Genomic DNA, 24130 nt, shown 5'->3' with positions numbered 1-24130 from the left:
CCCTAATAATGATATAATGACTTCCTCTACCCATTAATGCTGACGCGCGCTCGCTTCCTGCCTAGTGGCAGCATAGTTCTAACGGCGGGGAGAATGTGGTGAAAATGTATCAAAGTTGAACCCAGGTGTGACACTCACTTAAACCACTGGGCGGTGTCTATAAGACCTCGGGACGTCCGCGACTCGAGGCCACTCCTGCGACTTTATACAATGACATGTAGAATTGAATGGTACGTACCCACTTATATTCTAGGCTTGCTTGCATTGACTGATATATCCAATCTTTCTCATATGATGCCTTGATCCTGACATATATGTTGCATGGTGTATTTTACAGGATGATGTCACGATCTAATTGAAATTAAACCTATCTATGGGACGAGTTGTGGATTTGGTTGATTTTCACAACAAAGAGCACGGTGCATATCATCATCAAGTACAAACTACCTAGTTCCGGGAAATCATCAAAGTGTGTATGTCTGTATGTCTATGTTCAGTAACTACTCCGAGACCCTTAAGGCAATCGACACCAAATTTTCGGGTTATACTCAGGTGGCCCCTACTTGGGTTTGTGGAAAATAATTTTCAAAAAAAATTCAAAATATATTTCGATTTTTTTTTTATTTTGGGGGGGGGGGGGGATTTCTCAGGTTTCTGGGTTATTTCCCCATTGTGGCGGACCAGCCCCATTGCTCTGTGCGGTAACAAAATTTTCAGGGTATACTCAGGGGGCCTCTACTTGCGTTTCTGTGAAATAATTTTCCCAAAAAATTCAAAATATATCTTTTTGGGGGAGGGGGGGGGGATTTCTCAGGTTTGTGGGTTATTTCTCAGTCCTATTGCTCTGTCCAGTAACTACTGCGAGACCAAGGAACATAGATAGATAGGGCGGGAAACTCCTATTACGTATGTACGAGCCAAATTTGAATTGTCTCCCTTTAATTGGAGGTCCCATGAGCAACCGGATTAGGGTATATATCGGTGCCGATACCATGGAATATCAGAACTCAAAAAGTCGATAACACAGCGTTTTAGATCCCTTTCGACCCTTTTAAGACTCTTTATAGACACCTTTGATGCCTCCAGACTCCTTTAGACAATTTAGACCCCATAAAATCATTTAGATCATAACTACTATTGAATGTGGGGGATGCAGATGACCTTTCGACCCAAAGACCCTTTCCACCTTCAAATTACACAACTGAGACCACTTAAACCCTTTACACCCCTTTAGATGCACACCACACAAAATCTATATTCTTCTTGCAATACAGACTTTACTTTTTCAGCAAGTAATGCAGAATCTCCACCTGGAGTGGCGGTACTCTACTAGTAAAGTCATATTTCTAAGCTCGCAGGATTATTTTCTCTTTCATATTTCCCCATTCTCTTTCGAGCATCTGTCATGGAATGTCTTCAAACAATAATTAGAACCAAGGATTGTTCACGACTACCTTCGTCTGCATAAACGACGCACAGATAACATTGAGGGCTGAATAATCAAATGCACATAGACACGAAGGAGTAATTAGAATTACTCCTGCATCCTCATCTCCATTTTTAATGGACTCCTTGCTGGGTTGTGTTTTCAGCATCATTGCAGCGAAAGGCAGTGGAATGATATCCTTATGATTGGAGAATGATCTATTGTGAAATGGCCTTTTGTACATTCATATTGGGTATGCGTGCAGGTGTCTGCTTCTGTTGCATTGTGATATAACATCAGAGCGATGTCTCGCTAGGGTTCCTCGTCAGTAAGAGCTTGTTGGAAAAGCCCTGGAAAGTTGGGAGGGTGTCCGACAGGATGATGGAAAGGTAGTGCACTTTCCTTTAAATGGCCTAGTCTGGCTTCGATTCTCAGCCCAATTATAAACTGTAGGATTGGTGTTTCACAGAAACAGGGCCCTGCATCACAAAGTACTTTGTCTCCCTGATGGACCTTAAACCGAGCGTCTTCTCTCAATCGTTGGTGGACGTTAGAGATCCCACGGTGTTTTGCAGCACACTGAACAAATTCCAAATCCCTGCCACCAAGGAACTACCTTTGTGTTGTAATACAGGTTCGAGCACATGAGAAAATCCATGGCAATTGAGCTTGTTGCGGTTTGGCAAGATCCTGCATGTTTTTAGCATGTGACACTTTTTGATGAATGAGCACCGTGCAGTCCTAGATCATATAATTAATGGGAGAAGGGTGTTTGTGTTATTCGAGTTATCTTGGTGATCCAGGTATCACCTGAAGTCATATTTGTTGTTGAATTTTTCATGTAGCTCTTTGGAAGGAACATCTGAGAGATGCGTAATTTGTTCGCACAAAGGGCACAAAACATTACAAACAATTAAGAAGTCTCCTTGTGATGAACAAAATACTCTATCCTCAAATAATTTGAGGCAATGCCGAGTTAAAATCAATACAGGACTTTAAAAATGAAGTAATCCACACCAGAATGCACTAAACGCATGTGCAGAAACCACTAGCAATGAGGTTCATGGGCCGGCCGAACATGTATTGTGCGTGACAGATAGTGATTGCAACATAAAAAGGTTCACAAAGCTTCTAAAAGAAGTTGAGAATACTTGGAAAAGTATCTGTGAGAAAGGGGTGTGCACCTGCACAAAGAACGATTTGGAGAATTATCTGATCAACTTACCAAAAAAGTTGATACCTTGCAGCCCGTACCGCATGAATTCCTGACGATGTGGCCTCGTGCAAGGCCTATGGATCGGGGAGTTCTACCCGATCATACCGTTCAGTGAGAGGACTTTGAACCTTGTGGGATTACCTCGTGTGAACATGGCAGCCTTGGTTATTTATTTAATGGATATTGGAAAGCCGATGCCGCCATTACCAACATTCGGGTAGACTTCGCAGAGGTAGACACCTTATCTAGTTTGGTCACCTGTTAACACAAATGGGAAGGTCATATCTGTAGCTTCTCATTGCGCCAGGTAAGTTTAAAATGATGATATTTAGTCCAGTTCACGGCCAATATCGGTAAGCATAACAGGTAGATATCGGCCATTTTTCAGTAATCTGCATTGGCAGATTGGAGTCAGTACACACTGTACTCTATACATCCCATAAATCTTGGGGAGCTTTCACCCTTGTTTAAGGTGAATTTCAAGAAATAAATTTTGACAAAAACAACGTTGCATTATATATAGACGTTTCAAGGAAATGTGCATTAACATGATTCTTTATAAACAGCTCGCAATTGTCGTGTGACGGGGAGAAACAATTTGGCTCCGTAATTTGTAAGACATGTTAACACAGCAAATGGCTCGGAAATCAGGTGTTGTGGCGGGCACAAGGGTCAATAATTCCGCGCACCAGTGGGTGGCGCGAGCGTCCAGGCGGGGAACTGAAATACATGCCCCGCCTTTCGGCCGATCGGCCACGCCCGGGGGCAAGGCGTGGCCTCGGGACATATATGCTGGCTCTAAGCTCGAGCCCGCCCAGTGCTGATATGTGAGCTTGTAAAAAAGACTCTTGTTTGTATCCACGCGTTGTGGCCTACCTCTCTGGCAATCGAGTCGTGTGTGCACAGCACCACACTGGTGACCCCGATTCGTTCAGCCGTTGCTGACCCCCGAACGCGCCATGGCTACCAACGCCATCGCAATCAAACTCCCTGAGTTTTGGGAAGCGCAAGCCGACGTTTGGTTTGTGCAGGCCAAAGCTCAATTCCAACTCCGGGGCATCACGGCGGACGAGACCAGGTACTACCACGTGGTCGCCGCCCTCGGGCCCGGCACTGCCGCCCGTGTCGTGTCCATCCTTCGGCGCCCACCGGCCGACCACAAGTACGAGGCACTCAAACGTCTCCTCCTCGCCACGTTCGGGCTCATGGAGGTCGAATGTGCCGACCGCCTCCTGGAGCTTCCCGCCCTCGGCGACACACGACCATTCGTCCGGATGGATTTCATGCTGTCCCTGCTTGGAGACCAGCGCCCGGATTTCTTATTCCGAGCACTTTTCCTACGCCAGCTACCTGTACAGGTGCGCCTCGCGCTGGCCGGTTCCAAAATAACGGAACCCCGCGCCCTGGCTGGAGAGGCCGACAAGTATTTCGTGGCCTGCGACACGCGGTCGGTGTACGGTGCTGCCGTAGTGGATCCTGGCACGGAGGCTACAGCACCCCCTGCTTCCCTCGTGGCCGCTGCTATGCCCCGCCCACTACCGCCACCGGCACGGCCGCCGCGGGGGCGACCGCCGCAAACCTGGTGCTACTACCATGCCAGGTTCGGCGCAAGGCTAAGACGTGCTGCCCGCCGTGTTCTTTTGATGGGTCGGGAAACGACCGGGCCGGCGCTCACTTGCGGCCATGAGCATCGGCCATTCCGGCAGCCTCCTGTTCAACACGGACACCTCGTCCGGGCACCATTTTCCTTGCGACACGGGAGCACAGGTAAGCATCCTCCCTGCCTCCGCGTCCGACAAGCAAGCCGCGGGCCGGGGCCCCGCTTTGCTTGCCGCCAACGGTACACTCATCTGCACATTCGGGAAGCGTTGCCTCTCACTGCGGTTCGGAGGGCAGCGCTTTCAATGGTCATTCGTCACCGCCAGCATGCCAATGGCCCTGCTCGGAGCGGACTTCCTATGTGCGCATGGGCTGTTGGTCGACGTTAAGCGCAGACGTCTCGTCCAGGCCGAAACCTTCAGCTCGCTCGCTTGTTCGCTGAGCGGCTCGTTGAGCAGCTTGCTGAGCGGCTCACCGAGTGGCTTGCCAAGCGGCTTGCTGAAAGGTTCCATCCCGGCGAGGTAAGTCTGTACTCTTCCCGCAGCGGACGCCAGTTTCCCGGCCCTCACGCGGCCCACCTTTTCAGCGGTGGCCGTCAAACACGGGGTGGAGCACCATATCCCCACGGTCGGGCCGCCGGTCTATGCAGCCCGGGCATGCCGCCTCGACCCCACGAAGCTCGCCATGGCGAAAGCGGAGTTCGCCACGCTGGAACGGCTGGGTATCGTACGGCGCTCCAACAGTGCTTGGGCCTCTCCTCTGCACATTGTGCCGAAGCCCGGCGGCGGATGGCGGCCGTGCGGTGACTTCCGCCGGCTCAATGATGCCACCACCCCTGACCGCTACCCGGTCCCGCATATCCAAGACTTTTCCGCCCGGTTGGCAAACACGACCATGTTCTCCAAGGTGGACCCCATCCGGGGCTACCACCAGGTCCCCGTACAACCGGACGATGTCCCAAAGATGGCCGTCCTCACCCCTTTCGGCCTCTTTGAATTCCTGCGGATGCCTTTTGGGTTGAAGAATGCGGCCCAGGTGTTCCAGCGGCTCATGGACAGCGTCTTGCACGACTTACCTTTCATCTATGTCTACCTGGATGACATCCTAGTCACGAGCGCGTCCTGGGAGGAGCACCTGCTCCACCTCCGCACGCTTTTCGAACGCCTGGGCCAGCATGGCCTGATCATCAACCCCGCAAAGTGCCGCTTCGGCGTCGCTGCCATCGACTTCTTGGGGCACCGCATCACCAGGCACGGGGCCATCCCTTTACCGGACAAGGTGGAGGCCGTCAAGAGTTTTCCGCGCCCCCGCACGATCAAGGGGCTCCAGGAAGTCCTGGGCATGGTCAATTTTTACCACCGCTTCGTGCCCCGCGTCGCCCAGCTCCTCCGCCCCCTGCACGAGGCCCTCCGGGGGAAGCCGGGCAAAGGTGACATCGCCTGGTCGGAGCCGATGGCTGCGGCGTTTGCGGGCGCAAAGCTGGCCTTGGCCAACGCCACCATGCTGGCGCACCTGGTGCCCGATGCACCGATCGCCCTCACCACTGACGCGTCGGACTACGCGGTGGGCGTGATGCACGAGCAGTGGGTGCGTGGTGCTTGGCAGCCCCTGGCGTTTTTAGCCGGCAGCTTCGCCCGCACGAACGCCGCTACAGCGCCGTCGACCATGAGCTGCTCGGGCTCCACCTGGCGGTCCGACACTTCCACCATCTGCTCGAGGGCCGCCCGTTCACGGCTTTCGTTGATCACAAGCCCCTTGTGTTCGCGATGGCCAAGGTCGCCGAGCCATGGTCGGCCCGGCAGCAACGTCACCCCTCTGCCGTGTCCGAGTACACGACGGACATCCGTCACGTCGCGGGTAAAGACAACCCGGTGGCGGATTGCCTTTCCCGGTCCGTCGCGCACACGGTCCACCTCGGGATCGACTATGCCCGGATGGCGGAGGACCAGCCCGCCGACCCCGGCGTCCAAGCCTTGCGGACCGCCGTCACGGGCCTCCGCGTCACCGAGGTGCCATTCGACGTCATGGGCGCGGCCCTCCTGTGCGACGTCTTCCTCGGCCGGCCTTGCCCCATCGTGCCCGCTGGCTGGCAGCGCCCGGTTTTCGACGCCATCCACGGCCTGTCCCACCCGGGCACGAAGGCCTCCCAGAAGCTCGTCACGGCGAAGTTCGTCTGGCATGGCCTCAGGAAGGACGTCCGCGACTGGGCCAGGACGTGCCTCACGTGCCAGCGCGCAAAGGTCCACCGCCACACCCAGGCCCCGTTGGCCCCGTTTACGGTGCCCGAGCGTCGGTTCGACCATGTCCACGTCGACTTGGTGGGACCTCTGCCTCCCTCGTGGGGGTTCACCCACCTCCTCACCATGGTGGACCGCACCACACGGTGGCCGGAGGCCATGCCATTGGCGGCGACGTCTGCGGCTGATGTGGCGCAAGCCTTCATCGCCACTTGGGTTGCCCGGTTCGGTGCCCCCTCGGACATCTCGTCCGACCGCGGCCCCCAGTTCACCTCGGTGCTCTGGGGCGCGGTGGCGCAAGGGCTCGGCGTCAAACTGCACCGCACCACGGCCTACCACCCCCAGGCCAACGGCCTGTGCGAGCGCTTTCATCGCTCGATGAAGGCCGCGCTGCGGGCCAGCCTCCGCGACGGCAGCTGGGCCGACAGGCTCCCCTGGGTCCTGCTGGGCCTCAGGACGGCGCCCAAGGACGACCTGCGCGCGTCCTCGGCAGAGCTGGTCTTCGGACAACCGCTGCGGGTACAGGGCGAATTTATCCCCGACTCCACGGCTCCTTGGTCCACGGCGCAACAGCGCTCCACCCTGCAGGAGACTGCCCGGAGGTTCGCCCCGGTGCCGACGGCACACCACGGTTGCCCGTCCTCCCACGTCGCCCCGGAGCTTCGCACGGCGGAGTGCGTTTTCGTCCGGCACAACGCCCACCGGGCACCGCAACGGCCCCCGTAGGACGGGCCCTTCCGCGTGCTGGAGACCGGGGACAAACATTTCACCGTGGACATCGGAGGTGCCCCGGATCGTATCTCCGTGGACCGCCTCAAGCCGGCCCACCTCGATCTGGACCACCCCCCGCAAGCAGCTCTGCCTCCGCGTCGAGGCCGCCCCTCGGCGGTCAGACCCCCGGCACCCCCTAGCCCCGCCGTCCCGCTACCCCCCAGCCCTGCACGCATCGCCAGGGGGCGTTTCGGCCGGGTCATCCGGCTTCCCCGCAAGCTCACCCTTCAGGTGCGCGGGAATTCTGGGGGGGCGCGTGTGGCAAGTTCCATTCCACAGTAAAGGAGAATCACCTGCTTGAAATCTAATTCTTTCTAACAACTTCTAAAAGGTGTCAATTATATTGTCCGGGCCATTTTAGAATTTCTGTGTGGAATAAGCTAAGATTTAGTAATTTTTTCAGCTTTTTTTGTTTTGTCGCACTGCAAACAAAAGAAATACATATGTGGATACCAAAATATTTTTTAATTTCAACAATTTTATGGAAGAAATTGTGCATTATTTTTATAAAGTGCAAGGGTGCCAATATTTTTGACCACGACTGTAAAATTTTTGTGCTGCTTCATCTGAATGAAGATTACCGCACACGGTTCCTAATTGTTCGTTTTGAAATGATAGAATGCTGTGCCGTTTGATGAACCAATCGATTAGAGAAGGGATTTAAAATGTATCGATTCACAACCATTCAATAACGGCAATCCGTCTCCAGCACGATATTCACTCATGTATGCGAAATTGTCATTATTTAATTATTTTATAAACGGAATCTGAAGCATCTTCTGCAGATTTTTTTTTAAAATCGGTTATCTGTTGCAGTGAAATTTTCTAATCGGCACAGCACTCAATTTATATACTATTAATTGTGTTTGGGAGGAATGTCTGCGGAGGGGCTGAGTGCTGTTATTAGTCCCCTACCGGTGTACACCGGAGGGGACTGTAGGTTTGCACGCCGTCCCTCCGTCCGTCAGTCCGTCAGTCCGTCAGTCAGTCACGCAAAGAACAGTTTTCCGGACTTTTTTTCTAAACGCTTAATGCTAATGATTTCAAACTTGGCACATGGTTTCCTCATGATAAGTTACAGATCGAGTTAGAACTTCACGACGTTTCGATCATTTTTGTCAAAGTTATGGCACTTTGAACTTTTGGAATTCTGATAATTCTGATGATCCTTAACTCAGTGCCATTTTAAGTTTTAATTTCCTTTAAAAACCATTTTCTCTGCAATAATAGGACGAATTGAGATAAAATTTTCACCGTAGGGGGGACTCAGTCTGTAGAATATTTTAATGGTAATTATGACGTCACATGTCACGTGGTTCGGCCGCCATATTGTTTTTCGTGAAAACACGAAAACCCCTTTTTCTCTGCAACAGCTGAACAGATCGAGGCCAAACTTTGCAGGCAGAATCGCATACCCATGACGAACAAAAAATCAGCGAGCATGACGTCATGCGTCACATGGTTTCAGAGTTATGACGTTTTAAAGCATGAACCTTTAAAACCGAGCCCCTCCCTCATTTTTGATCCAATCGAGGGGAAACTTCACAGATCTGTTCAGCATGTCAATCTACTAAAATGTCCTTTTGGAATTTGCGATAGGTCACGTGGTTTGGCAGACATCGTTAATTAAACGAAAATATTTTTTAAATGGATATCTCTTGTTTATTCTAGAGTTCTCCTCAAGCCGCACCGCGCGCCCTCAGCCTCGTCTGCGAACGTCAAAAGCGGACACAGCGCGCGCTTTCGGGAGGGGCGGAGCCAAGCCGAGCAACATATATATACACACATCGATCATTGATCGTGAACCGGAAAATATAATAATTTACTGATATTTAGCGACTCAAAAGGTTCTTTATCAACAACTTTTTTGTCGTGCTTCTGCTGACCTGTCTGCAAGGTGTATAAATCGAAGTCCCGAGTGCGAATCACAGGTGAGCCCGTCCTGAGGTAATTAGCGATTGGGAACGATTCAGAACCTGTGGGTAAATAACCCTTGGTAATTTCCCCAACAGTTTTCCGGACGATAGACTGCCGGTAGGGGACATGTATTGCAGCGCAATACTCAGAATGCTTGTTTATATTATTTTGTTACTGTTCTAGAAAAAGGACCCCGGGATGACATATTCAACGCCTTCGGTAGATATTTCATTAGTAAGTGTGCTTAGCCAAGGCACCTCCCCACCGGGGTCCTTTGCCTTCAAAAAGGCATTGTTTTTGTTTGTTTTTATACAGTGCCTTCAAAAAGTATTCCCAATCCTCAACTTTTCACATTATTTGTGTTACAACCTGAATTTATAATTGGTTGAATTGAGATATTTTTTGTCACTGATCTACACATAATACCCCATAATGTCAAAGTGGATTTTTTGTTTTTGAATTTTTTACGAATTAATTTAAAATTAAAAGCTAAAATGTCTTGAGGCAATAAGTATTCAACTAGTTTGCTATAACACTCCAAATTGAGCTCAGGTGCATCCAATCATCCTTGAGATATCTCTACAGCTTGATTAGAGTCCACCTGTGGCCAATTCAAATGATTGGACATGATTTAGAAAGAAAGACACCTTTCTATATAAAGTCCCACAGTGGACAGTGCATGTCAGAGCAGAAATACCACTATTAAGTCCGTAGAGCTCCAAGATAGAATTGTGTGGAGGCATAGATCTGGGGAAGGGTATAAAACAATTTATACTGTGTTGAAAGTTCCCAAGATCACTCCACTCTCTGACTTATGACTCTGACTTTATGACTCCACTCTCTGCCGCTCCATTCCTCATCCCTCAGATCGGCAGTCTGCAGCCTCCTCACTCTCTGCAGACCTGGACAAAATCACAGACTGGTCAAACAAGTGGAACATGTCTTTCAATCCTGACAAATCTCACACTCTTACTATGTCTCTCCGAAAACACCGACTGGACAACCCTCCCATCCACTTTCTCAACAATCCTCTCCAAGAAGTTCTGTCGCTCAAGCTTTTGGGTCTCACGATCTGCCATGATCTTTCTTGGGAAAACCACATTTCCAAGCTGGCCTCCAAAGCCAGTCGCCGACTGGGCATCCTCCGTCGTGCGAAGTCCTTCCTTGGCACACCTGAGCTCCTCACCACATACAAGGCTTTTATCCGCAGCTCAATGGAATACTGTTCCCCCCTCTGGGCCGGTGCCCCTGCCTCACACCTAGCTCGGCTTCATGCTGTTGAAACCAAAACGTTCAGAATCTCCGAGGGCCTTTCACTTGCTCACCGCAGGCAGGTTGGTGGTCTTTCTGTCTTCTACCGACTCCTCTCCGGCCTTGCTCCCCCAGCTCTCTCTGTGCTCTGTCCCCCAAATATTCCTACAGGTCGCACAAGATCTGCCAGCAACCCTCTTATGGTTAAACTGCCAAAATCTAGGCTCTCTGCTCACCTTCACTCCTTCGTTCCTCTTTTTTCCCACGTCTCGAACAGACTCCCCCACTCCCTTCAATCCCACTCCTCCGTCCAGGTCTTTAAAACAGCTGTTCACCACCATCTCTTATCTTCCCCCATCCAAAACCTTGATCTTTTCTACCCCCGCTAATTTTTACCCCAGATACACTTTGTTTGAAATTCCAACTTCTTTCCTGGAAGTCCTTGCAGTGTCCATATGTATTATACCTCTCCCACCTCCACCCAAGCCCCCTCCCTCCCACAGTTCTCTCGATGTCCTTGCTCTCATATTTTGTGTTTGTGTCCTTCCCCCATCTTTCCCCATCTTGTCTACCGCTCCCCTTATTTTGTGTTTTGTGTGTCGGTTTGACTTTTTGTGTGATTAATGTTAGCTCTTTCACGAGCCTCGATCTTGTATACAAAATAAAAAGCACAGTGAGCTCCATAATTAGGAAATGGAAAGAATATGGAATGACCTAGACTCTTCCTAGAGCTGGGTCCGACCAGACTGAGCAACCGGGCAAGAAGGACCTTGGTCAGGGAGGTGACCAAGAACCCGATGACTACTCTGACAGAACTACAGAGTTCCTTGGCTGAGATGGGAGAACCTGCTGGAAGAACAACAGTCTCTACAGCATTTCACAAATATAGGCTTTGTGGGAGAGTGGACAGCCGGAAGCCACTTCTGAGAAAAAGGCACATAACAGCACGCCTGTAGTTTGCAAAATGGCACCTGAAAGACTCAGAGCATGAGTCAAAACATTCTGTGGTTTGATGAGACTAAAATTGAACTCTTTGGCCTGAATGAAAAGCACTGCGTCTGACGGAAACCGAGCACAGATCATCACCAATCTAACGCCATCCCTACTGTGAAGCATCATGGTGGCAGCATCATGCTATGGGGATGCTTTTCAGCAACAGGGACTGGGAGACTTGTAAGGATAGAGGGAACCATGAATGGAGCCAAATCCTTGAGGAGAACCTGGTTCAGAATGCAAAAGACCTCAGACTGAGACAAGATTTATGTTCCAACAGGACAATGACCCCAAACATTCAGTCAAATCAACACTAGAATGGCTTCAGAACAAGAACATGAAAGTCCTTGAGTGTCCCAGTGAAAGCCCAGACTTTAATCCCCTTGAGAATCTGCAGAAAGACTTGAAGATTGCTGTTCATTGACATTCCCCATCCAACCTGACAGAGCATGAGCAAATCTGTGAGGAAGAATGGGAGAAACTCCCCAAATCTAGATGTGTAAAGCAAATAGACGTACACAAAACTCAAATCTGTAATCTCTGCCAAAGGTGCTTCTACATAGTATTGAATCAGACGGATGAATACTTAAGTAAATTAGATATTTCTGATTATATCATTTTAAATAATTTTGTAAATATTTCAAAAAAAAAAAATCCACTTCAATTCCATACACAGGTTGCAGACCTATGTAGTTCACAGGATACTGTAAACAGCTTACAGGTCAATATAGTTCACAGGATACCATAACCAGGTTACAGACCTATATAGTTCACAGCATACCATAACCAGGTTACAAACCTATGTAGTTCACAGGATACCGTAAACAGGTTACAGGTCTATATAGTTCACAGGATTCCATAAACAGGTTTTAGGTCTATATAGTTCACAGGATAGCATAAACAAGTTACAGGTCTATATAGTTCACAGGATACCATAAACAGGTTACAGGTCTGTATAGTTCACAGGATACCATAAACAGGTTATAGGTCTATATAGTTCACAGGATAGCATAAACAGGTTATAGGTCTATATAGTTTACAGGATACCATAAACAGGTTACAGGTCTATATAGTTTACAGGATACCATAAACAGGTTACAGGTCTATATAGTTTACAGGATACCATAAACAGGTTACAGGTCTATATAGTTTACAGGATACCATAAACAGGTTACAGGTCTATATAGTTTACAGGATACCATAAACAGGTTACAGGTCGATGTAGTTTACAGGATAACATAAATAGGTTACAGGTCTATATAGTTTACAGGATACCATAAACAGGTTGCAGGTCTATATAGTTCACAGGATGCCATAACCAGGTTACAGGTCTATGTGGTTCACAGGATACCATACCCAGGTTACAGGTCTATATAGTTCACAGGATACCATACCCAGGTTACAGGTCTATATAGTTCACAGGATACCATACCCAGGTTACAGACATATATAGTTCACAGGATACCATAACCAGGTTACAGGTCTATATAGTTCACAGGATACCATAACCACGTTACAGACCTATATAGTTCACAGGATACCATAACCAGGTTACAGGTCTATATAGTTCACAGGATACCATACCCAAGTTACAGACATATATAGTTCACAGGATACCATAACCAGGTTACAGGTCTATATAGTTCACAGGATACCATAACCACGTTACAGACCTATATAGTTCACAGGATACCATAACCAGGTTACAGGTCTATATAGTTCACAGGATACCATAACCAGGTTACAGACCTATATAGTTCACAGGATACCATAACCAGGTTACAGGTCTATATAGTTTACAGGATACCATAACCAGGTTGCAGACCTATATAGTTCACAGGATACCATAACCACGTTACAGACCTATATAGTTCACAGGATACCATAACCAGGTTATAGGTCTATATAGTTTACAGGATACCATAAACAGGTTACAGGTCTATATAGTTCACAGGATACCATACACAGGTTACAGATCTATATAGTTCACAGTGTAGCATAACCAGGTTATAGGACTATATAGTTTACAGGATACCATAACCAGGTTAGAGATCTATATCGTTTACAGGATACCATAACCAGGTTACAGGTCTATATAGTTCACAGTGTAGCATAACCAGGTTATAGGACTATATGGTTTACAGGATACCATAACCAGGTTACAGGACTATATAGTTTACAGGATACCATGACCAGGTTGCAGACCTATATAGTTCACAGGATACCATAACCACGTTACAGACCTATATAGTTCACAGGATACCATAACCAGGTTATAGGTCTATATAGTTTACAGGATACCATAAACAGGTTACAGGTCTATATAGTTCACAGGATACCATAACCAGGTTACAGACCTATATAGTTCACAGGATACCATAACCAGGTTACAGGTCTATATAGTTCACAGGATACCATAACCAGGTTGCAGACCTATATAGTTCACAGGATACCATAACCACGTTACAGACCTATATAGTTCACAGGATACCATAACCAGGTTATAGGTCTATATAGTTTACAGGATACCATAAACAGGTTACAGGTCTATATAGTTCACAGGATACCATACACAGGTTACAGATCTATACAGTTCACAGTGTAGCATAACCAGGTTATAGGACTATATAGTTTACAGGATACCATAACCAGGTTAGAGATCTATATCGTTTACAGGATACCATAACCAGGTTACAGGTCTATATAGTTCACAGTGTAGCATAACCAGGTTATAGGACTATATGGTTTACAGGATACCATAACCAGGTTACAGGACTATATAGTTTACAGGATACCATGACCAGGTTACAGGACTATATAGTTTACAGGATACCATAAACAGATTGCAGGTCTATATAGTTCACAGGATACCATAAACAGGTTACTGGTCTATATAGTTTACAGGATATCATACCCAGGTTACAGGTCTATATAGTTCACAGGATACCATAAACAGGTTGCAGTTCTATATAGTTCACAGGATACCAAAACCAGATTACAGGTCTATATGGTTCACAGGATACCATAACCAGGTTACAGGTCTATATAGTTCACAGGATACCATACCCAGGTTATAGGTCTATATAGTTCACAGGATACCATACCCAAGTTACAGGTCTATATAGTTTACAGGATATCATACCCAGGTTACAGGTCTATATAGTTCACAGGATACCATAACCAGGTTACAGGTCTATATAGTTCACAGGATACCATACCCAGGTTATAGGTCTATATAGTTCACAGGATACCAAAACCAGATTACAGGTCTATATGGTTCACAGGATACCATAACCAGGTTACAGGTCTATATAGTTCACAGGATACCATACCCAGGTTACAGGTCTATATAGTTCACAGGATACCATACCCAGGTTATAGGTCCATATAGTTTACAGGACACCAAACCCAGATTACAGGTCTATATGGTTCACAGGATACCATAACCAGGTTACAGGTCTACATCGTTCACAGGATACCATAACCAGGTTACAGGTCTATATAGTTCACAGGATACCATACCCAGGTTATAGGTCTATATAGTTTACAGGATACCATAAACAGGTTACAGACCTATATAGTTCACAGGATACCATACCCAAGTTACAGACCTTTATAGTTCACAGGATACCATAACCAGGTTACAGACCTATATAGTTCACAGGATACCATAACCAGGTTACAGACCTATATAGTTCACAGGATACCATAACCAGGTTACAGACCTATATAGTTCACATGATACAATACCCCAGTTACAGACCTATATCGTTCACAGGATACCATAACCAAATTACAGACCTATATAGTTCACAAGATACCATACCCAAGTTACAGACCTATATCGTTCACAGGATACCATACCCAAGTTATAGACCTATATAGTTCACAGGATACCATACCCAAGTTACAGACCTATATAGTTCACAGGATACCATACCCAAGTTACAGACCCATATAGTTCACAGGATACCATACCCAAGTTACAGACCTATATCGTTCACAGGATACCATAAGCAGGTTACAGACCTATATAGGTCACAGGATACCATACCAAGTTACAGACCTATATAGGTCACATGATACCATAAGCAGGTTACAGACCTATATAGGTCACAGGATTCCATAAACAGGCTACAGACCTACTGTATATAGTTCACAGGATACCATACCAGGTTACAGACCTATATCGGTCACAGGATACCATACCCAAGTTACAGACCTATATAGTTCACAGGATACCATACCCAAGTACAGACCTCTAAATGCTTCCTATTGCATAAAAACGAACGTTGAGATAATTAGCCGCGTCGCAGACGCTGCTCATAGAGTGCCCTCTGCTGTTGTTCTTGGTCTTGTTCTTCTCCTTCTTCTTGTTCTTGTTGTTCTTGCAGAGAAGACAAAACCTCAAAGCTCCACCCATTGTGGGAGAGGCTTCATATAAACAAATATCCTCCATTTTATTTCCTCGCATAGCTTTGAGGCCTGTTTTGTAGGCCCATGGTGTCTTGCTCTCTCACACAGTTTTCTTTCAAATCAAATTCGATATATCGTTTCATTTTTCACAGTCGCTAACATAGTTTTAGACTCGGTTGAAAAAAAACGGGATGAAAATCCGATGAAAGTTGCCCTTTGTAGAACGAAATGAATTCTCAAAGGCCTGTAACTTCAAGTCCATTGAGATTTTTTTTTTTTAAATCGCGGCATGGTCAGTCATACACCGCCCGAAATAACAGACGGGAAAATGCCGAGATATATATATTTTGTTTAAATCGCGGCATGGTCAGTCATACACCGCCCGAAATAACAGACGGGAAAATGCCGAGATATATATATTTTGTTTAAATCGCGGCATGGTTAGTCATACACCGCCCGAAATAACAGACGGGAAAATGCCGAGATATATTAAAAATTCGTCCATTTGATGACAATCGTCACGATGAAATATTTAATTTATACGTCGTCACAATGATGTGGAGAGAGGAGCATAGCTAGGTTCACGTGTCGCCACACACGGGAAATTGCCGAGATATATATTTTTTAAATCGCGGCATGGTCAGTCATACACCGCCTGAAATAACAGACGGGAAAATGCCGAGATATATTAAAAATTCGTCGCCACACACGGGACATTGCCGAGATATATTTTCACTTTGCACAAAAATAACATCAAGTAATCGAATCAATAGGAATGTCCTGTGCCTATAACATCGACGTTATAGGCACAGCTGCATCTAGGCATTGTGTAACATCGACGCGGCTTTTGTTTTAATTAAAAGTTTTTGTACTTGTTTATATTAAACTCCAACAAATGGTACCCTTGAGGAGTCAACCTTATGAGGTCCCTTTATGATGTGGTACCACCTGCTGGCATTGCAGAAGTACAGCAGTTTTATGGTGTTGTTTACAGTTTGATTCTGTAAAGTAGTTAAATTTATGGAAATTAAAGGTTGCAATGAACTCTTCTCACATCCTTCACTCCACTCCTTCAGCATTTCCTTCTTTTTGTGATTTTGTTGTTGTTGTTATTAAATGTTTCTGAGAACCAGCTCCATAATCACAGATGCTAAACTCGCTTGATTACTTCTTTTTTTTTTTTTTAATGACGTCTTAACGTCCCCAGTTTATTTAAGCATGCATGAAGCAGCATGGAGGAAAAACAAATAGGAGTATGGTACAGAATGACATTGTCCTTATGAAACGTGATTCATCTGCAAACAGCAATGTTGTCTGTTCCAACATCCACATTCAATGCGTTATTGACAATGTAACTGTGTGAGAGATAATCTTGCAAATGAACGTGTGTGTGTGTGTGTGTGTGTGTGTGTGTGTGTGTGTGTGTGTGTGTGTGTGTGTGTGTGTGTGTGTGTGTGTGTGTGTGTGTGGTGTACTAGTGTAGTGTAGTGCGTGTGTGCCATAGGCATAGTTTGAATTCTCCATTTGGTGTGGCAGGGACTTAATATTAACAAGCATTCTGAGTATTGCGCTGCAATACATGTCCCCTACCAAAATTCAAAGTGCCATAACTTTGTCAAAAATGATCGAATATGCAAATTTATGCACGGTTGATGCTGGTTTTCAAACTTGATCTGAGGTACCATATGCTGAGACACATGTGTCTCATGCCTCACCTCGTTGATAAGCCGGTAAGGTCGCTCCGTGGAGCAGTTTGCACGTATTGCACTGTGTGAATTATATAATTACCAACTCACGGTCTGAGGTACTAGCGATTCAAGAGATATCCATTTAAAAAAATATATATTTTCGTTTAATTAACGACATCTGCCAAACCACGTGCCCTGTCGCAAATTCCAAAAGGACATTTTAGTAGATTGACATGCTGAACAGATCTGTGAAGTTTCCCCTCGATTGGATCAAAAATGAGGGAGCAGCTCGGTTTTAAAGGTTTATGCTTAAAAACGTCATAACTCTGAAACCATGTGATGCATGACGTCATGCTCGTTGACCTTTTTGTTCGTCATGGGTATGCGATTCTGCCTGCAAAGTTTCGCCTGGATCTGTTCAGCCGTTGCAGAGAAAAAGGGGTTTTCGTGTTTTCACGAAAAACAATATGGCGGCCGAACCAAGTGACCTGTGACGTCATAATTACCATTAAATATTCTACAGACCGAGTCCCCCCTACGGTGAAAATTTGATCTCAATCGGTCCTATTATTGTAGAGAAAATCCTTTTTTAAAGGAAATTAAAACTTAAAATGGCACTGAGTTGAGGATCATCAGAATTATCAGAATTACCAAAGTTCAAAGTGCCATAACTTTGTCAAAAATGATCGAAACGTCGTGAAGTTCGAACTCCATCTGTAACTTATCATGAGGAAACCATGTGCCAAGTTTGAAATCATTAGCATTAAGAGTTGTTTTTTAAAGTCCGGAAAACTGTTCTTTGTGTGATGGAGTGACGGACTGACGGACTGACGGACTGACGGACGGAGGGACGGCGTGCAAACCTATAGTCCCCTCCTGTGTACACCGGTAGGGGACTAATAATGGGTCTGACTTACAAAATTACCGTTTGTTAGTGAAGTTACAGTGATGGCGTAATCACAAATATATAGTCTGGTAGGAAGAAGGGGTTCCCATGCACCCAGTTGATATATTTTTTTAACTTACATTTTTGGAATCCTCAAGGTGTCTAGTAAACGAATTTTCATGTTCCCAAGACTAAATATTGTCCCATGGGGTCCGTTGGCTGCCATCTTTGATTTCTGATGAAAATCGATAATTGGCATAACTTTTGAACTAGACATCATACAGAGACAAATGACCCCATTTTTCCAGCTAATTCTGGCCTGGGGAATCGTTTGAGAGGGTTATTTTCATGAATAAACAAGTTTAATACAATAAAACTCGAAAAAGTATGGAAAACTCCAATAGGATTTACACACAGCATCTTGCATGGGGACCATATCTTCCTGCTAGACCTGTAAAGGTAAACACTCTACTCCAAGGCTGATTTTGGTAAATTTTTAAACTTGTAACCCAACAACATTTGTACTGTATGATCCAAAAGCTTATTAGTCCCCTTCCGGTGTACACCAGAGGGGACTATAGGTTTGCACTCCGTCCCTCCGTCTGTCCGTCTGTCAGTCCGTCACGCAAAGAACAGTTTTCCGGACTTTTTTTCTAAACTCTTAATGCTAATGATTTCAAACTTGGTACATGGTTTCCTCATGATAAGTTACAGATCGAGTTCGAACTTCACGACGTTTCGATCATTTTTGACAAAGTTATGGCACTTTGAACTTTGGTAATTTCCCCAACAGTTTTCCGGACTATAATTTGGAGTGCAGTAAGTCAAAGCTGTTAATATTCCTTGTTTTAACTCCAATTTACATTCTGTTTCCACTTTTAGTGAGAAGTAGGGGTCTGTGCAACCATTCATAAAATTTATTTGGTGCAAATCGGATATTTTTTAGCCGAGTTACCTCAGACCGTGAGTTGGTAATTATATAATTCACACAGTGCAATACGTGCAGGCTGCTCCACGGAGCGACCTTGCGGGCTTATTAGTCCCCTACCCGTGTTTTCCGGACGACAGACTGCCGGTAGGGGACATGTATTGCAGCGCAATACTCAGAATGCTTGTTTCTTAATGTAATCTCTTTTTTTCTCTCAGGGTGAAGGCCTTATTGTATAATTAGCTAGAACTGTGCCTTGGTGATGGTGATAATGAACTTAACAATCGTAGTGTAGTTATAGTGTGGTGGTGGATAGTCATGCCAAAGTCACAGAAACGCAAGAGTGATAATGGTGGTGGGTCAGAAGAACTGCGGAAGCGTCCTCCTGTGAGCTGTATTTTACATGTGAGTGCCATGCCACATCTAGATTTTACACCGCTTAGTCAAGTCAAGGGGTCTGTCACTGACAAGCTGGCTCAGCTCCATGGTATTTGTGACAGACGACTCATGGAACCTCTTGATTCACCATATCGCATGGAGGATGCCTGTAATCACATCCCAGAGAGTCTTGCTGGTGTGGATTTAGAAACAATTGGCTATCATAGAGGCTGCTACCAAAACTTTACAAAAAACCACGATCGCCTGAAGTGTAGTGCTATATCTACTGAAGCTGCAACATCACGCTCCCATCGTAAACTTCCATCATCCTCTGCCATGCAGCTGTTCTCTCCAGAATGTATCTTCTGTGGAAGGCTTGAACTGAAAGTGTTGGGAAAGACTGAGTGATGCATCAATTTCGCAGTATTTAAGGACAAGGACGGAGCCTTGAAGGAGGCTTTGTGGAAACAGATTGAGCCTCGAGCCCTAGAACTAGGGCTACATAGTCTACATCGCATGGTGCAAGGCGAGGACCTGTTTGCGAGAGAGGCCAACTTCCACAACTCTCCTGTCGCAAGTCCTTCAACCTGAAGTACGTCAATCACCTGCGTGATACAGGCCAAGCTAAGAACCGCACCATTGATACGGAGCAGCATCGTAAGGCTGTGGCACATCTGAAGGCATTTACTGCTGTGCTTGATTTCATTCAAGACCAAGTGATTAGGCAGACCAAAGTTGTGCAGCTTGCAATGCTGCATCTTCTGTACATCCAAGAATTGGAAAGAAATGGCTTCCCCAATCCAGAGTACAGAAGTGATAAGCTGAAGGCCCGACTTGAGAACCATAATATTCATGAGTTGATTGCCTTTGCTAAGGTCAATCCAGGTGACAGAGGCTGCATCACCTACAACCTGGTCTACAGTGCCAGCATCTCCGTCGCAGATGCGGTGACCTGTGCATATAAGCTGGGGACCAAAGACAAGTATGAGGATGTGGCCCTGCTTCTTCGAGCTATGATCCAGCGGGCGTTCAACGAGTCGAAATCACTTCCTTGGCCTCCTACAACTGATGATCTTGAGGTCAAGTCACCAGATGAGCTCCTTCCACCTGACCTCGTGATGTTCCTGAACTTCGTCATCTCTGGTGATGCAGACGTGGAGAAGTGTGAGAAAACGAGGCGCATCGTGCTCTCTATAGGCCAGGTACGTCATAACTCTCCACGTTCACATATGTCTAGTTTTTTAAGCAATCGGTCTCAACTTTTTTAGTAATCGTTTTGTATTATGCTCGTTGGTCTCATACTATAATGCGAATAACTTTCTTTACTGTTCCACAAGACATCTGCCATGCTGTAACTAATGCCTAAGTCACACATAGGCGGATATTTTGGCGACTACCGGCGACTGCCGGCAATCAAGATTTTTCGGCGACCACTGGCGATTTCGGGCGGTCAAATATGGTCAGGCGGCAGTATGGCGACTGCAGGCGGCCATATTGCGACTGCATTGCGACGACGCCCCGAGTGGGATGGCGACTGTTGAAGATCGACGACGACTGCATTGCGGATGCACGGCGGCAGCGTGGCGACAGTCTGGCGGCTAGATTACGACCGATGGCGGATCGTGGCGACTGCATTGGGGCCGGGTGGCGGTTTACTCCGACGTCCGCAAGACTGCAATAAGACCGCCGGCGATTGGAGACGATTCACACAACTTTTAAAATCTTTATTTCTCTATTTTACATTTCACTTTATTCATTTCAATGATGTATGACATGAAGCATAAAGATGTTTGATGTACAATAAGAAAGTTAATAAAGATGTATCATTGTAATGTAATAATCAAACTTTTCTGCAGGGAGAGAGAATGTAAATAAAGTCCAAAAAATTATTTCCACTGGTCCCAAGTTCCATAAATAAAGTTTCCAAAGGACCAAAGTCCCAAAAATAAAGTTCCCAAAAGTCCCAAGTCCAAACAATAAAGCCATATCCTTGTCGGCACCACAGGACCTCACTCCACGGAGACCCTCACACCATCCTGTCTTGCCATGGAATCGTGGTATGTCGTAATGCAGTCGCCAGGCAGTCGTATCTTTGTCGCCAATGGCCGTAACTCGGCCGCCACTAGTCCTACTGCTGTCGTCGTCAGTCTCCCATAGCCGCAGGGGAGACGTGACAGTTCTTCTGTAGTCGATATGCAGCCGCAACAGTGTCGGCCCGTAGTCGGGAAGATGCCGCAGGAAGGCCGTATGGCATTCGCATCTCTGCCGTGCTAGCTGGTGGGGCGATTGCGGAAGACTATGAGCGACTGGGTTGCGGCCGCTTTACGCTCTTATTACGGATACCGACGACAGCATGGCGGTTCCATCACGACAGCATGGCGGATTTTTTTCGAGTGCGACTGAGCGCGCCGTTTTTAAACATTAAAAAAAATATTTGGCCCCTTTGCGGCTCTTGCCGACTGCAGCCGACCTGGGGAGGATAACCACGATTACAGGCGACCGTCCATTACGGTTTCATTACGATTGTCGGCGGGTGGTGGCGATTTTTCCAGTCGCCAGTAGTCGCCGACAAATCCGCCTATGTGTGACTTAGGCATAAGGGAGAGTGGAAGCTGTCAAAACATATCCTCCTCTGCACTATCATACAGCACCTCTATCGCAGTAAAAAAAGCTCACCACCATCCTCAGTAGGCCGGGTCACTGTGAGACCTATGACTTTGGCGTTGAACTTGAGACGGCGCTGGCCAAGGCTCTCAATGAGGTTTCCACCACCCTCACTCCTCAGATTATTTATTGTGAGGGCAACGATGTGTTCATCTTGAGTGAGACAATATGAACAAAATAACGACGAACATCCATGGCTCAAACGTGGTGAACAGCACGGGTGGGATCATGATACAAGAGGTGAAACCTGGGTTCGAGGCCACCATCCAAGATATGACGCTCCCTCTCTATAAGCGGAGCAAGATGCGCTCCTTGAAGGTGGATATGCCCAAGACCCTGGCGCCTGTCAACATCTATAGGCGAGTCGGGCCCAAATTTCCTGAGGGAGCTGTGTTCACTCCGCCTTCCGTAAACAGTGAAGTGTACTCAAAGTGCATCCAAGAGTATCGTGTCTGGTCACTTGCGCAGGTGGTGGGGAGCAGCGGAGAGAAGCAACTTGTTCCAGGGTTTGGTGGCTTCATCTCAGCTACTGGTGCCAAGCCACTCCAAAAGTCAACCATCGGCTACTTCACCCCCATCAACCAGCCATTCACAGAGTACTCAGTCATCCAGAAGCTGTTGCAGCGGAAGCTGTCCTCAACACCTTTGACCTTGGAGGCTGCATGAAGGCTCTGCCCCTCATTTGGAAATTCCCAGATGAGTACAAGAAGCATGTCATCACCCCAGGGGCATTCCACACCGGGATGAATTACATGGGTATGGTGATTGGTCACAAATGCAGGGGCTCAGGCTACTCTGAAATCCTCATTGAGGCTGGACTCATCACCAGTGGCTGCCTGAATAGTGTGCTGAGTGGGAAGGCATACGCTAAAGCCCTGTTCTGTCTCAAAACAGTCAGTGAAGCCATGGAACGGTTGTTAATTGAGAGATCCACCGAGGAGGAGAAAGTGGAGGTCACTAACCCCGAGGCCCTGCTCAATCTCATCCAGACCTGTGGTCGCGAGACCCTCGACCTTACTTTGCAGGACCCTTACACACTCACCATTCTCGAGAAGTATGTGGCCTATGAAGACAAGGTGCGCGCCAGCCACCTCGGCAAGATCGCTACATTCAGGCTCAGCGTGATGGACCATACCCTCCTGATCCTAATGTTGCAGTATTCTGTGAAGACTAACAACTTGGCCCTCTTCCACAACTGCAACGGGGATATGGCAGACCTATTCTTTGCATAGGATGGGCCAAACTACTCCAGGTAAATGTCATTTCAGCCTAAAATGTGCATCTTAAAATTAGTATGGTGAGTAAACTAGTAAAAATGATTTCATTATCTGATTTGTAGTCTTGGTGAAACAGTAACTTGCATCATTTCTATCCCTCCACAGGTACTTGTTGTGGCTGGAGGTGTTCCTGACAAATATCAATCTGTCTCATCATGGAGCCAAGGAGCTGCTGAAGAAGGGTGGCATCGTGGTGGCATGGTCTCTCATTCCTGGTGCTCTCAGCGCAGTGGACAAGACGATGGAGGAGACCTTCGTGAAGTTCACCAAGTCAGCAGGTACTGAAATAATATTACTACTTTGGTGTTTTAGATGAAAGTTAGTATTAAAATATTTTCTATCACTCCATTATTTATCTCTCCAGGTGGATTCGTAGGGCTCTTCTCCATGTTCGGTGCCTACCAAAGATGGTGCCGTACGACGTCAACCCGTGCTCAGTACTTTGAGAAGATGCTAGAGATGTATGGCCTAATTGACGACCCG

General features: G+C 46.8%; 1 long non-coding RNA gene across 1 annotated transcript; it reads left to right on the top strand.

The window, feature by feature from the left end:
* Positions 1 to 217: 217 nt before the first annotated feature.
* On the top strand, positions 218 to 24130 carry LOC144893151 (uncharacterized). Its single transcript, XR_013624214.1, has 3 exons — positions 218 to 230; positions 23753 to 23925; positions 24012 to 24130. It is a non-coding gene; the product is annotated as an uncharacterized LOC144893151 (long non-coding RNA).

The sequence above is a fragment of the Myxine glutinosa genome, chromosome 8 (assembly GCF_964187855.1).
Source record: "Myxine glutinosa chromosome 8, kmMyxGlut1.1, whole genome shotgun sequence".
In the NCBI taxonomy this organism is placed as follows: Eukaryota; Metazoa; Chordata; class Myxini; order Myxiniformes; family Myxinidae; genus Myxine; species Myxine glutinosa.
The sequence above is the reverse complement of the archived record's forward strand: the minus strand, read 5'-3'. Positions and strand labels throughout refer to the sequence as shown.